At 40.7% G+C, this 12737-nt stretch overlaps 1 protein-coding gene across 1 annotated transcript in view; it reads left to right on the plus strand.

The window, feature by feature from the left end:
* The first annotated feature begins 2461 nt into the window (after positions 1-2461).
* The window catches only part of LOC124795150 (alpha-tocopherol transfer protein-like), a 60947-nt gene continuing 50671 nt past the window's right edge, over positions 2462-12737 (plus strand). Inside the window, exon 1 of the mRNA XM_047259035.1 lies at positions 2462-2517. The gene's annotated coding sequence lies outside the window, so the exon portion shown is untranslated. The remainder of the gene's footprint in view (positions 2518-12737) is intronic.

The raw sequence follows: 12737 nt of genomic DNA on the forward strand, positions 1-12737 counted from the left end.
ATATTTAAGAATATTATGATCAAAGCTAGTGCAATAGAGCGAATTTTGTTAACTACCTCGTTAATTTTGTCAATAATTTATCTAAAGCTCAGACAGAGAGAAAGCAGTAAACAAATATATTTTTCCCCAACTGACACTGATACAAAAATTTTACAGCTGTACACCGAAAGTAATACCTGAGGTGGAGCGTTCTGACGATTTCCCAGCTTCAAAAATGTACGAAGCTTGAGATGTTCTGAACTGATGGAAGCAGTAGAAACGCTACTGTTTTGTACACCTGTAACTTACTTTTAGTCATTACTTAGTATCTTTAGTTACGTGTCTCGTTTTACCATCGTCTACGTCAAAAATGTCTTCGGATTGCTTCGATGATCGTCACTTAGTAACTCGCGAGCTAAGTTATTATTTCGAGCGGGAGTTTGTCATGCGTAACAAGACTTGAAAACTTAATTTGGATGAGACGCAGTGGTTAAAAACTGTGCTGGAATTAATTTTCCATCAGCGTCGTCAGATCTTCCCTCTTTTTTTTATGCTGGAATGGATGAATATGCAAGTGCAGAGGGTCAAAGTATGTGCTCCGTAATCTTTCCTTTTTTAATGTCATGAGTTCCCCGCCTTCCTAAAAAAAAACACTTAGACAATGAAGTAATGATGCCCGTGTTGTTGGTTTGACATGTGTGTGTCACAAATTTACGATCTACGATTAGCGATGGTATGTGTTTAAGTTAAACTTTTAATAAGAGCTCCTAATTAAATTCAAATAACCGAGTGAAATTCTTAATCCAGATCATTTTTACTAAGGAATTTCCATCTAAGCGATTGAGGATATCGTGAAGGTGCCTGAGAGCGAAGTGTAAATATTATGTTCTTGCACATAATTGGATTTCCCTATGACTCCAAGGTATTAAAAAGGACGTCCCGAATATAGTGGTAAGATGATGGAGCCCTTTCCTACCATTTACCCTGTCACTGCGTGCACATAAACATCGTTTCGTCATACGTGCGTGAGTCCTATGGCGTCACCCTCTGTATATTCTGTGTGTTGTATCTAGATCACACAGTAACTAATGTCTCCATAGAGCGTGATGAATGCATGCAAGTCTTCAACATTTGGAATCTGTGACATAGTCTGAGATACGACTGCATTAGAATATTCGAGATCGTTTAAGGCGACATCTGGTCGTTCGACAAAACCCGTCCATACAAAGGGCAAAATATGCAAGTGGCTGCTGAAATATTTGTGGCATTGCAAGAATTCGTATATCATCTGTAAAACAGACCGTCTAGCAGCAACGCTGGAAACATCTGTTCTAGGAGTTGCACCTGCTGCTAATGTCATCCATCTTGCTGCCTGCAACAAGCGTTACAGCCACCATTCTAAGGTTGCTGTATTTATTTAATATTCCGATCATTGTTGTGAGCTGGAAGTCAGCAGTTTGTACCTGTGAAGATATTCCCATAATTCAATGATACATAATATGCTTCTACGCAAGCTGAAAACGTATATTAATCAGTAGTTTAACATTCACGTGTATATCATTTTTTAATGAAGGTAAAACAGGCACCAGACTTCCTGTTCGTGTTATGTTTGTGCTTTTACACATTAAATATGTTGTTTGACAAAAATTCCTCATAAATACAACTCGACCTGCAAGATTATGTGTATGTGTTACTAAGAGATTATGAATTTGTTTATATTAAACTCCTGCTACAAACAAATTACACAGGAGGTGCAGCATTTAATTTCGATAAAGAATGACCACGAAGTTATCGATATGATTTGTTTACGCAAATATCTCACCACTTCTCCCGCAAAAGTTTTGGGAACACACGTAAAAATAAGTAAGAACTCATCTTTCTGATATCCAGCTCTTGTCCTTTCTTTCCGCATTTGCAGTTAGATTATAGGATACGGGTTCCGCCTTTTGGAAACACACTGTTTTTTCTTTTTACCCAAACATGTTTCAACATCTCTGTACCGTCATCAGTGGATTTTTGTTTATTGAAAAGTGTAAAACGTTAACATATTCTAGGTTGTAACTGATTTAACAAAGTGAGGCCTAAAGAACGTTTTTGTTCGTTTTGCTTCTTACCGTGATTTTTCATTATATAGTTTTCCGGAGCAACTATAATGTGTCCTGCACTGAATAGCTTGTCATCTGCAAAGCAAACGAAGGAAATTCACACCCACTGACGATGGGACAAGGATTCTGAAACATCTTTGGTAAAAAGAAAAAAAACCGTATGTTTGCCAAAGGGCGGAATCCTTATCCTATAACAAGTAACTGTATTCGGGTGTGTACGCGAAGTAACACTGTGCGGAAAACAATCGTAGTGCAACAATGTGATCGTGGCGAAGAAGGAAACACTGTATGAGCCAAATCTGCGAGGAAACAGGCGTGTGTACGTCCTTGGCGGTTTCTGGTATAAAACCCGTGAGGCGTGCGATGTGCTCGCAGTTGCTGTGCGGTCGCCCTTGTGTCAAGTCGCGCGGAGGAGGGAGCCCTGGCCACACAGGTGATTACCGCTCTGCAGACGCGTTCGCACTCAGTAACACACTTCGCTTATTCGCTAATTCGCGTGGCTGCAGACTATCTTTTCAAGGGGAAATATATCGTAGGTCATATCTCCCTGCTGGCCGCTGTGGCCGAGGGGCTGTAGGCGCTTCAGTCCGGAACCGCGCTGCTGCTACGGTCGCAGGTTCGACTCCTGCCTTGGACATGGATGTGTGTGATGTCCTTAGGTTTGTTAGGTTTAAGAAGTTCTAAGTCTAGAGGACTGATGACCTCAGGTGTGAATTCTCATAGAACTTAGAGCCATTTGTACCATTTCTCCATAGTAACAGGGCTATAAACCTGGAATGAGAGAGACCTCTCTGAAGTTACCGAATTTTCTTGGATAGAAGTTTTGTGTGTGTCCCGCCTGTTAATCATCACATCGTAACCCAGGCGCTCGTATGTAACTTAGTGTGTTTGCAACGAATTCTGTCTGTAGACACTTCCTTCCATTTCCGTTTGCTGCAGTTAACTTCGATATGAATGTTGGATGAACACGTGTTGCTCGATCACTGAAGGGAAATGGTATCACATAAGAACTTGAAATTTTAAAAATTTTACAAGGAAGTGATTTCCTTGCACAGTTGATCCAGAAGCCACTATGAGTGAGGATACAAAGGAATTACAGACATTGGCTGCCAGTGGACATACAGTAGTCCGTGCAGTTGCGCTGACCGCTGTATAGGAGTTGCCGCAATGGTTAGCTGAAGACCCGCGTTCGAGCCCCAGTTCGGCACAAATTTTGGACTTCTCCATTGATTTAAAACAATGCTCACGAGCAGCCAATGTCTGTAATTCCTCTGTCTCTTATTCTCTTTGTTAACTGGGCTATTTGTTAAATCATAAATATTCTCTACTGACCGGTTATTATAGCATCGAGAAGTTCCATCACAATAGCGAAAGCCCTTAATACCATTCGGCTGCTACGCGTCTCGAGGTTGGTCCCAAGCAACGATGGACGTGGAGGAGTTACTGATAATATAATTGTGCACCTTAATTCCTACAATAAAAGCACTAAACTACAGGCACTCAGACCTATGAGATAAAAATAAAATTCGTTTTGTAGTTACACTTATTTATATAATAGTAGTGAAAGCTATGCCTACACGGAATCAGCAGGTTTAGATTCCTTACTTACTGATTTCTGTCGAAATGTTATAAAATCGCTTTGTAACCGACTTACTTCTCGCAGTTATGCACAGAATCTGACTACCTCTATAACTCTCGATACTCCTGCCACAAGCACATTACGTACTATTTAATATTGTGTTCAGCGTGGAACACATTATAGCTTGTGTTTTGGTCAGAAAGTGAGAAAAGTAGCAACTCGAAAGTTAGTAGGGAAAATCATAGTGCCTAATTAAACGCAACGATGTGCTGAACCTGAGAATTACAAGCGAGTTATAGGGTCCTCCGTAATTTATACGAGTGATGATCAGATACCAGATACACAGTAATTGAGAGTTTTTTTCCGGGTGACTGTAGGTTAACACTGAATCCTTTCGACCTAATTCTTCGGCTTATGCACTTTTCTGACCATAACGATCTCCTTTCACAATGAATATTTGTCTTCACATACGAGGAGACTTGTTTCTCGTGCAATGTCATTCAGTCCTTTTACTATAACGCAGTTATTTAGGATATCTGCTTACGAAACTTATGGTAAATACCAGAGAATCTTGGTCTTTGAAGCTATTCAAACAAGGAAGCAAGTGTTTACTATTAATAAAGGAAAAATATAACATATTCCATGTATTAAGCGTACAATTAAAGCCTGTACTGAAGTCAGAATTCCATAGGCTTCTGTAAGACTGCAGGAAGGGAAATGAGGCAATAGCATATCTTTAACATGACATCATCAGTTTCATAAGACTTTGTTTTATGAGGATGGTAGTCAGAATTACCCAGCAACTAAGCAGAAGTGTTTCAGGGGTACTGTGAATCACCAAGATTAGGTTTGCCGCCTATATGATACAGTTTCTCCGGAGCACGAATCTAGGTCGAGGCGTGCAGTAGAGAACTTCAGACCTCTCCAACATGGTGCAATGTGCTCCTTTCAAAATACGACTGGACTGATTTTTACTCGTGAGTCTTCTGACAGGTCTGGTGCAGTCCGCCACGAATTGGTCTCCTGCGCTAACATCTTCATCTCAGAGCAGCACTTGCAATCTACGTCGTCAATTATTTGCTCAATGCACGCACTCAGATCTTCCTCTGCAGTTTTCCTCCTCTACAGCTCCCAATAGTGAAACAGATGTTATTCCTTAATGTCATAACGTCGCTTTTTCTTCTCAGTATTTTCCGTATGTTTCGTTATTCGCCGATTCTACGGAGGACTTCCTTACCTTATCAGTTGACCTAATTTTTAACATTCCTCTGTGACACCATATCTCCAACGCTTCGATTCTCTTCTGATTCTGTTTACCCACTATCAATGATTCACTATCGTGCAATTCTACGCCACAAACGAACATTCTCAGAAACTTCTCCCTCAAACTGAGGCCTACGTTTGATACTAGTAGACTGCCCTCGGCATGGAACGCCCTTTTTGCCAGTGCTAGTATACATTTTTTCTCCTCCTTGCTTCATCGGTCACACGACTTGATGCGCAACGCAGTATTTACTTCTTGAGTATTGCAGAGGCCCTTGAGATGAACTGTCTTCGTCTGCTCACTCACTTTGGTCTGCCCTAGGACCTTGCCATCCTCCCTCCCGAAGCGAAATTAGCTAAGCTGTTCTTCCTCGCAACATGTTTAGCATTTCGTCTGGCAACTGACACACAACTAATGAAAGGGCTGGCTGATCGTTCTGTAGCAAAACCACACACGCCTTTCTAAAATGGCAGGTGGAGTATGCTCGGGCAGGCAACGCGTACAGAAGTCTCTGACAAATAATACTCTGCTCCATTAGGGCCTACTACTATCTCACTGAAATAAGACTGCACTCCTTAACGTTTTATAACTCAAAATAAGCTCAAGCACACGTAAATCTGATGATAAGTGGAATTTTTTTCCAAAGTACTTCCTTGAACTCTATTTAACTTGTGTGACTTTAACGGTGATGAGAAGGACAGTTCCTTTAAGTCTGTGCGCAATCTGATTCAGTTTGGCTTAGGAAAATCTCCGTCACTCATTATCTTCTACATTTGGTGTCATGAATGGAATCCCACCACCATTGTAAAGTTTAATTGCTGCCGAAATCGCAAGATTCACACAGTTCTTCGTTGTCTGAAATTTTCAACAGGCAGTCGTTTCACAACGTACTCCCGTAGATAAAGTTAGAAACAGAAAATTTATGTGAAATGGCGTAAACGTGAAAAGTGGACGTATTTTATTTGCGCGTATTTTCCATTCCCAACTCAAGGTGTGCACCAAGAGTAAGTCCGAGAGAAGGATCGTCGATTCGCAAAGTGGCCTCTCAGTGGAAATATGCCGCTGGGACTGACTACTGCCATACACTTCAGCTAGAGTCACACTGCTGCATTCATACTGTATGTATGTAAGTATTGAACTGGGGACCTAGAAACGACGGAGAGGCTTCGTCTCCGTCGTAGCCCTCAGTGGTACACAACCACATAACAGGGTACAGCAGTCCACTCATCTCACCGCCACCCCACACCGAACCCAGGGTTATTCTGCGGTTCAGCCGGGCGGGCTTGCGTTCATACTGACTTTGACGTAAAGTACTGAGTTTGATATGAAAAAATGTATTAGTACTTCAATTAGAACAAGAGTAACAACGTGTTATGAAATGTATCCCCTGTCTGCATTGACGGCAAGCAGTATGTTTTATTGAATGTAGTGGCATAGAAACATTCGACTGCGGGGTCTACAGGTCGCTGTTGGAGACGGTCGAATCACGTGAATACCTCATAAGAACAATGTGTCGGACAATAAACGCAATCATCAACTTTGTGCGCAGCGACTCTATGTGACCATAAGGAAGGATAGTAACAAAACAGCCAAGTTTCCTTCGGCCTGTACACCGATAAAGTTTTATGGTGGCATGGCGTACTGGTGGGGGTTTAATGAATTATAACTCACTCAAATGAAGATCATTATTTATAGTTGAAATCTCGATACGCAACACTGATAAAAAACTAACAGGATGGCGACTGATTACTGTATTCCTATCCTCCTTTACGCCGCGCGGTGTGGCCGCGCGGTTTAGGGCACCATTTCACGAATTGCGCGGTCCCTCCCACCGGAGGTTCGAGTCCACCGTCGGGCGTGGATGTGTGCGTTGTTCTTAGCACAAGTTAGATTAAGTAGTGTGTAAGTCTAGGGACCGATGACCTCAGCACACATTTTTATCCTTCTTTACAATAAAAACAACTTCTCTTTATTAGCGTGCTGGAAAATTACGAGTCATCTCTTTGAGCAATGTTACTGGGACGACCAAGTCAAACTTTTCAACCATATTGAGGCACATTAATAAATCTGAAGTAAGGTCTATATTGCAAAACTTGAACTTAATTTCACATAATGAAAACGAAAGCAACAATTAATAAGACAACACTTTCAAATAGCAGTCTTCAGATCGGAGTTAAGAAATTTTCTGTGGTTCATAAATCCGGAAACCTAATGAATTACGAAAGAAACACAGCTCCTAACACAGCAGATATGCCGTTGCTGTTGCTGTAGAACGGGTAAATCTACGTCAGTATTCCTACAGACGAAGTAGATCCTGCAACTGACTTCATTCGCTTCATAATATTCCCCTGAATCAACTGGCACAAAATGATGGACAAGAACTTTTACGTTTTGACGTGTGACCCCTGCCAGTCTACAGAGTAAACCAACAAGTTTTCACTGTAGCCTACATATTCGTTATGAAACGGCTACGAATGTATTGATATTTAAGACAATTTCAATATATCTTTAATTTTCCGCCCCATTTGCACATTCCTGCATTTTTTCAATTTTGGCGTTTTTACAGAATGGCGATTTTCGGTCTCCCTGTATCATCTTCAGATTTATGCAGATGAGTCAGCATCTCGTCGTGTCTGCATCAGAACCATACATCAGTGAACCATGGAGATCAAAATTAGTCATAGTGCAAATATATACCGTATACACACTAACTGTATCTGACAAATAAATGACGTATTAAAATAAAAGTATTTGTAGTTCTACTGGACAGGACTGTTAAACATCACGAACGTACCAGCACACAAAATTCGAAAAGTTTCTGTTTTGAAAAACGAAGTAGGTTTCACTGATTTTTTACCTATGTCCTTTACCAAATGGTAAATCCTTAGTAGCTCTGTCTAGTAGGTGGCTAGCCTGCCTAACTGACGTGCTTTTCCTTTGTTTTACGGAAACTAGCTCCGATGCATTGTATTAACTTCTTTAATTCAAAATAACAAAACTAGACACAAGGGTTTTAATGCCACTCACAAGGGGAGGCCGCCAATTGTGAAATTCAGATTCAATTCATACTGCGCATGATAAAAGCTCATGGCCAGAGGTGTAATGTGGCAAAGCACCAAGATGCACTTCTCAGCCGTTGTCGAGAAAATCGACAGTTAAAATAAACCGTTGCGGTGAAATACTCTCAACGATTAATGTTTATCGACAGCGTCGTGGCGCAGCGGTAAGCGCTCGGGTTCGTAATCCGAAGGTCGCCGGATCGAATCTCGCGCCATGCAATTTTCTTTTTTTTTTTAGTATTTGTTTTTGTTATTCAAATGTGTCTATACACACACACACACACACACACACACATATATATATATATATATATATATATATATAATTCCCGGCAATCAGTTGCAACAATTATGCATATAATAAGTTGTTGAAGGTCGTTTGTCGTGGAAAAACTGGCGACTTCGAACATCATTATGTTTTCCGCAAACAAAGTTGTATTTCACAAATGTTATAAACTGTCTTCATAATGTTAACCACGTATAGTTAACGGAAGACGTAGAAACGATATTCCGAAACGAATACGTATAACGTAAGTCAAACGTTCGAATTAGAATAGAAACCCCACGAACACAAATTTGCTGTGGCAGGTATGAAATATAAGCTCCGTTACTCGCTCGTTACACTTGAAGGACAGATGTTGAATGGGCCGAAACGAGCCGCCGCATAAAAGCGTAGTTGCCTGCTAACTTCGAAAGAAGGTAGATGCGGTCCCTAGCGCAACTTATAACATCGGTGAAATTCAGTGCGGACATGAGAGCTTTGGTACACCCTGTTAAACAAACGGAAAAATGGAGGCGGTTCAATTGGAGAGCGATCCGCCTTCACCAAAATGCATAAGCAATTCATTAATAGTATGTATTTTGAATTACGAAAAACCAATAATAAAAAAAATGTTGCATGGCGCGAGATTTGATCCGGCGACCTTCCGATTACAAACCCGAGCGCTTACCGCTGCGCCACGACGCTGTATAAAATTATTAACTGTAGAGGGCATTTCACCGCAACGGTTTATTATAACTGTCGATTTTCTCGACAACGGCTGAGAAGTGCATCTTGGTGCTTTGGCACATTACACCTCTGGCCATGAGCATTTATTATGCGCAGTATGAATCGAATCTGAATTTCACAATTGGTGGCCTCCCCTTGTCAGTAACATTTAATCCAGCACTGAAAAACAGGTCCATCGCCTGCGAACATTCCGAGCAATACGGCCAGAAGGCTGGTGGGAGTGTATGCGGCGAGCGACATTCCTTCCATCAGGTTGCACAACGCTCCTTGCAAGAAGCAAGGCCAGCTGAGGAAACACTGTAGTCTTTTGTAATACAAATGTCTGAAACATGAATGTCACTTTTATTTTATCTTAGAACACAGGTACAGTTTCAGTCTACTAGGAAATATCCAGACAGCACAGCATTTAGTATGCCAAGTTACCACAATGTAAGACGACGTAATACTCGTGTAAGTATCGGAGATTTTCTAAATTGCATTCTTAATTTCCTTGCACTTGTGATACGGGTTTTAAACGTACTGTTCTACGTGGGCTTGCGGTAGCGTTCTCGCTTCCCGCGCACTGAGTCCCGCGTTCGATTCCCGGCGGGGACAGGGATTTTTCCTCCCTCGTCATGACTGGGTGTTGTTGTGTCGTTTTTCCATCTTCATCCCCATAACGGGCGCAGGAAGGCCATGGCAAACCACCTCCGCTAGGACTTTGCCTAGTACGGTGGTGCGGGTCTCCCGCATCGTCCCCCACGAGCCTCGGAGTGTGGGAGTATGGGACCTCATCATCTACGTGAAGAGATACTCGAAAAACATTTAAGTTGCGCTGGCACTATGGCTCGGTTTCTGAGTATTTCGTACGTAGATTTTCAGTTGACTAGTGCTATTAAGTGTAAGTTTCTTCGGGGCCGGTAAATAGATTTCTCGTGTGAGAAGTGTTTAGCAACATTGTGACTTGATTTCTGACGGGATTCTGTATCTTCTCTTCTCTCGATAATGGGATAGTTTCTGACATTAAGATGTATCATCACCGAAAACACAATAATTGCAAATATATAAGCGACAATATTCTCTTGGTACACGGGAGCAAAAACTTATGTTGTTGGAGCTCTGTAATTTGTTGATAATTGTTATTAAAGATAAGTAATGGTAAAAATAATTGGCCTTATCTCTCAGCTTTCATTGGCATTTCAATGTCTAAATTCTCCGCATAGTCTTAGTTCATATATGTGACAGATGAATGTTAGATGTGATTTTTTCTCTGTTGATTTGTGTCTATCGCATGCCAAGAAAAAGAAAAAAAAGATTTGCTTACATATATGTAATGATCGCAACATTAAAGTATTTACAGTCTGTGTCTATATCTATTTGAGATTTTACTGTACCTGAGAGCAGTGTCCCATTTGTTCGACAGTAGTTAGTGTATGATCATTTCCGCTTACAAACATTGTTCTCTTAAGTGCAATTGTTCACATATACGTGACGTTCATTAACATCTGTCTGTGTGACTTCCTCCACGGCAGTTTTTTGGAACTGTATGAAAATACTCATAATATAAATTTCTGCTGAAAATAGTTAAAAGATCTTATCACTCTTCAGGGCTTAATACCTGCCTTTCTTCACTGGTTATCATTCCCGGAAGATGTATACATGCACTCACACACACACAAACACACACACACACACACACACACACACACACACACACACACACGCACACACACACACACACACACACACACACACACACACACACACACACACAATAACAGTACCGAATAGTAACATTATATGTTGTCTTCTTTTCAACCAATAAAAAAATATACGTGTATACATTTCATGTACTCTTCTGACACCATACCACATGAAGGAATGATTGCAGAAAGAGTGTCTCAGTGATTATGACCAAGGAAATGAAAGTTGTGCTCTTGTTATTATTATTATTATTCCTATTACTCTCACTACGTTCATATTTTGCTGTGGTATGATACACGTCACACTACAAAGAAATATAGCTGTAATTTCACACTACTGGTCCATTTTTGTGTGAAATCAAATATACAGGACGACTTAAGCGCTTGTCACAAACTGAAGGAAGTGACAGAGGAACTTACGATCTTGGCATAGAAATTTCAAAAAAACTGAAATCTTTTCACATAAATCACCTGAGTACAAACGAGGGCTCCGCCAATACATTGCACTTTTATACCTTGTGTACGTGACGCTACCGCCACCTGTATATGTGCATATCGCTATCCCATGACTTAAGTCCAACGAAGATTATGTACTGAGGTGTCAGTGTATAATATTCGTTGAAATTTGAGGCAAGTGTGCACTGACTATCTTTGCTGTTCGTAGCACTGGCTTACGATTATTTCCAAGAGCACAAGTTCCTGTGTTATGACACAAGAACTTCCGCATCCTGTATCAGGCCCTTCAATCTGAGTATAAGTATTGGTATCAACCTGTATACAAACGTAACAATCTGTGTGCAAGTGACATCTTAAGACAGTATGTATTTAATTTTCCATTTGTTTCACATTATTATTCAACAGCATCACAACTGTAGAGTTTGTGACAGAGGGCATCAAGCTGCAATTGATGTTTTCAGATTGCAGGGAACAATCGAATTTTCTTAAGTCTAACGAACAGAAAATAATAATAACTTGTATAATTTGCTTTTTTTAAATATAACAGTAAGCTTTAAACCAGCTATCTTTAAGATTACGTTTTAGTTCATTATTTTATATTTTGATTTTATAATTATTTTAGGTTTTTTATTAAGATTATTGATTTAATTTTTAATCTTTGTAATAATGATAGAATTAGTATATTAATTTGTATAAAAATTTTACCTTGTAAATATTTTATAAGGAACTAGGCAAAATTGATTTCCGCCTGTTTATCAAAAACATGTCCTCTTGAAAATATTTTGAGGTCTGGCCTGCTCACTGAGCGGATTTTTAAAGAGCCGCGGTATTTTGACCGTGCAGAGGTAGCATAATCATTAGTCTCTTAATTAGTGGCTGGAATGAATGGCTTGACGAAAAATCAACTGTCTCTTAAAAAACTTTTGAATTTAACTTTTGAGACAAAAGGCTTAAATTCTTCTTTAGGATGGACTACTTTTTGAGTCTACAAGTCGATCACTGACGTGCAGCAGAGTGATCTTGGCTGTAAAAGGATCACTAACGTTCAACTAGAATATTCTTGGCTGAAGGTCAGTCCCTGAGGTTGCGCTCGATTGTTCGTACATAGACAAAGTCCAAGAGGCCGTGGTCGTCTGCGAGTGGTAGGCTGCTCGAGCATGGATAGCAGGAGGCGGTGAGCTCGACGTCAGTTGAAGATCAAGTCCAACAAGTTCGTGAACGGACGGCGTGATTCGCTCGGGGCTCACGAGAAGTATGGACGTCACAGTAAGAGGCCTGTCCGCCACACTTCGAGAACTCTTAGTTCCGTGCAGGGCCCACGGGAAATGAGTATGTATTTGAAAAGGTACCCGCTAAAAGCCATAACTGTGTCCCGTGCTATCGAGAACTTGCATGTATTTAAACGCGCAATCAATAATTGGTTCAAATGGCTCTGAGCACTATGGGACTCAACATCTGAGGTCATCAGTCCCCTAGAACTTAGAACTACTTAAACCTAACTAACCTAAGGACATCACACACATCCATGCCCGAGGCAGGATTCGAACCTGCGACCGTAGCAGTCACGCGGTTCCGGACTGACGTGCCTAGAATCAATAATTATT

This window comes from Schistocerca piceifrons, chromosome 4, assembly GCF_021461385.2.
Source record: "Schistocerca piceifrons isolate TAMUIC-IGC-003096 chromosome 4, iqSchPice1.1, whole genome shotgun sequence".
NCBI classification, from domain to species: Eukaryota; Metazoa; Arthropoda; class Insecta; order Orthoptera; family Acrididae; genus Schistocerca; species Schistocerca piceifrons.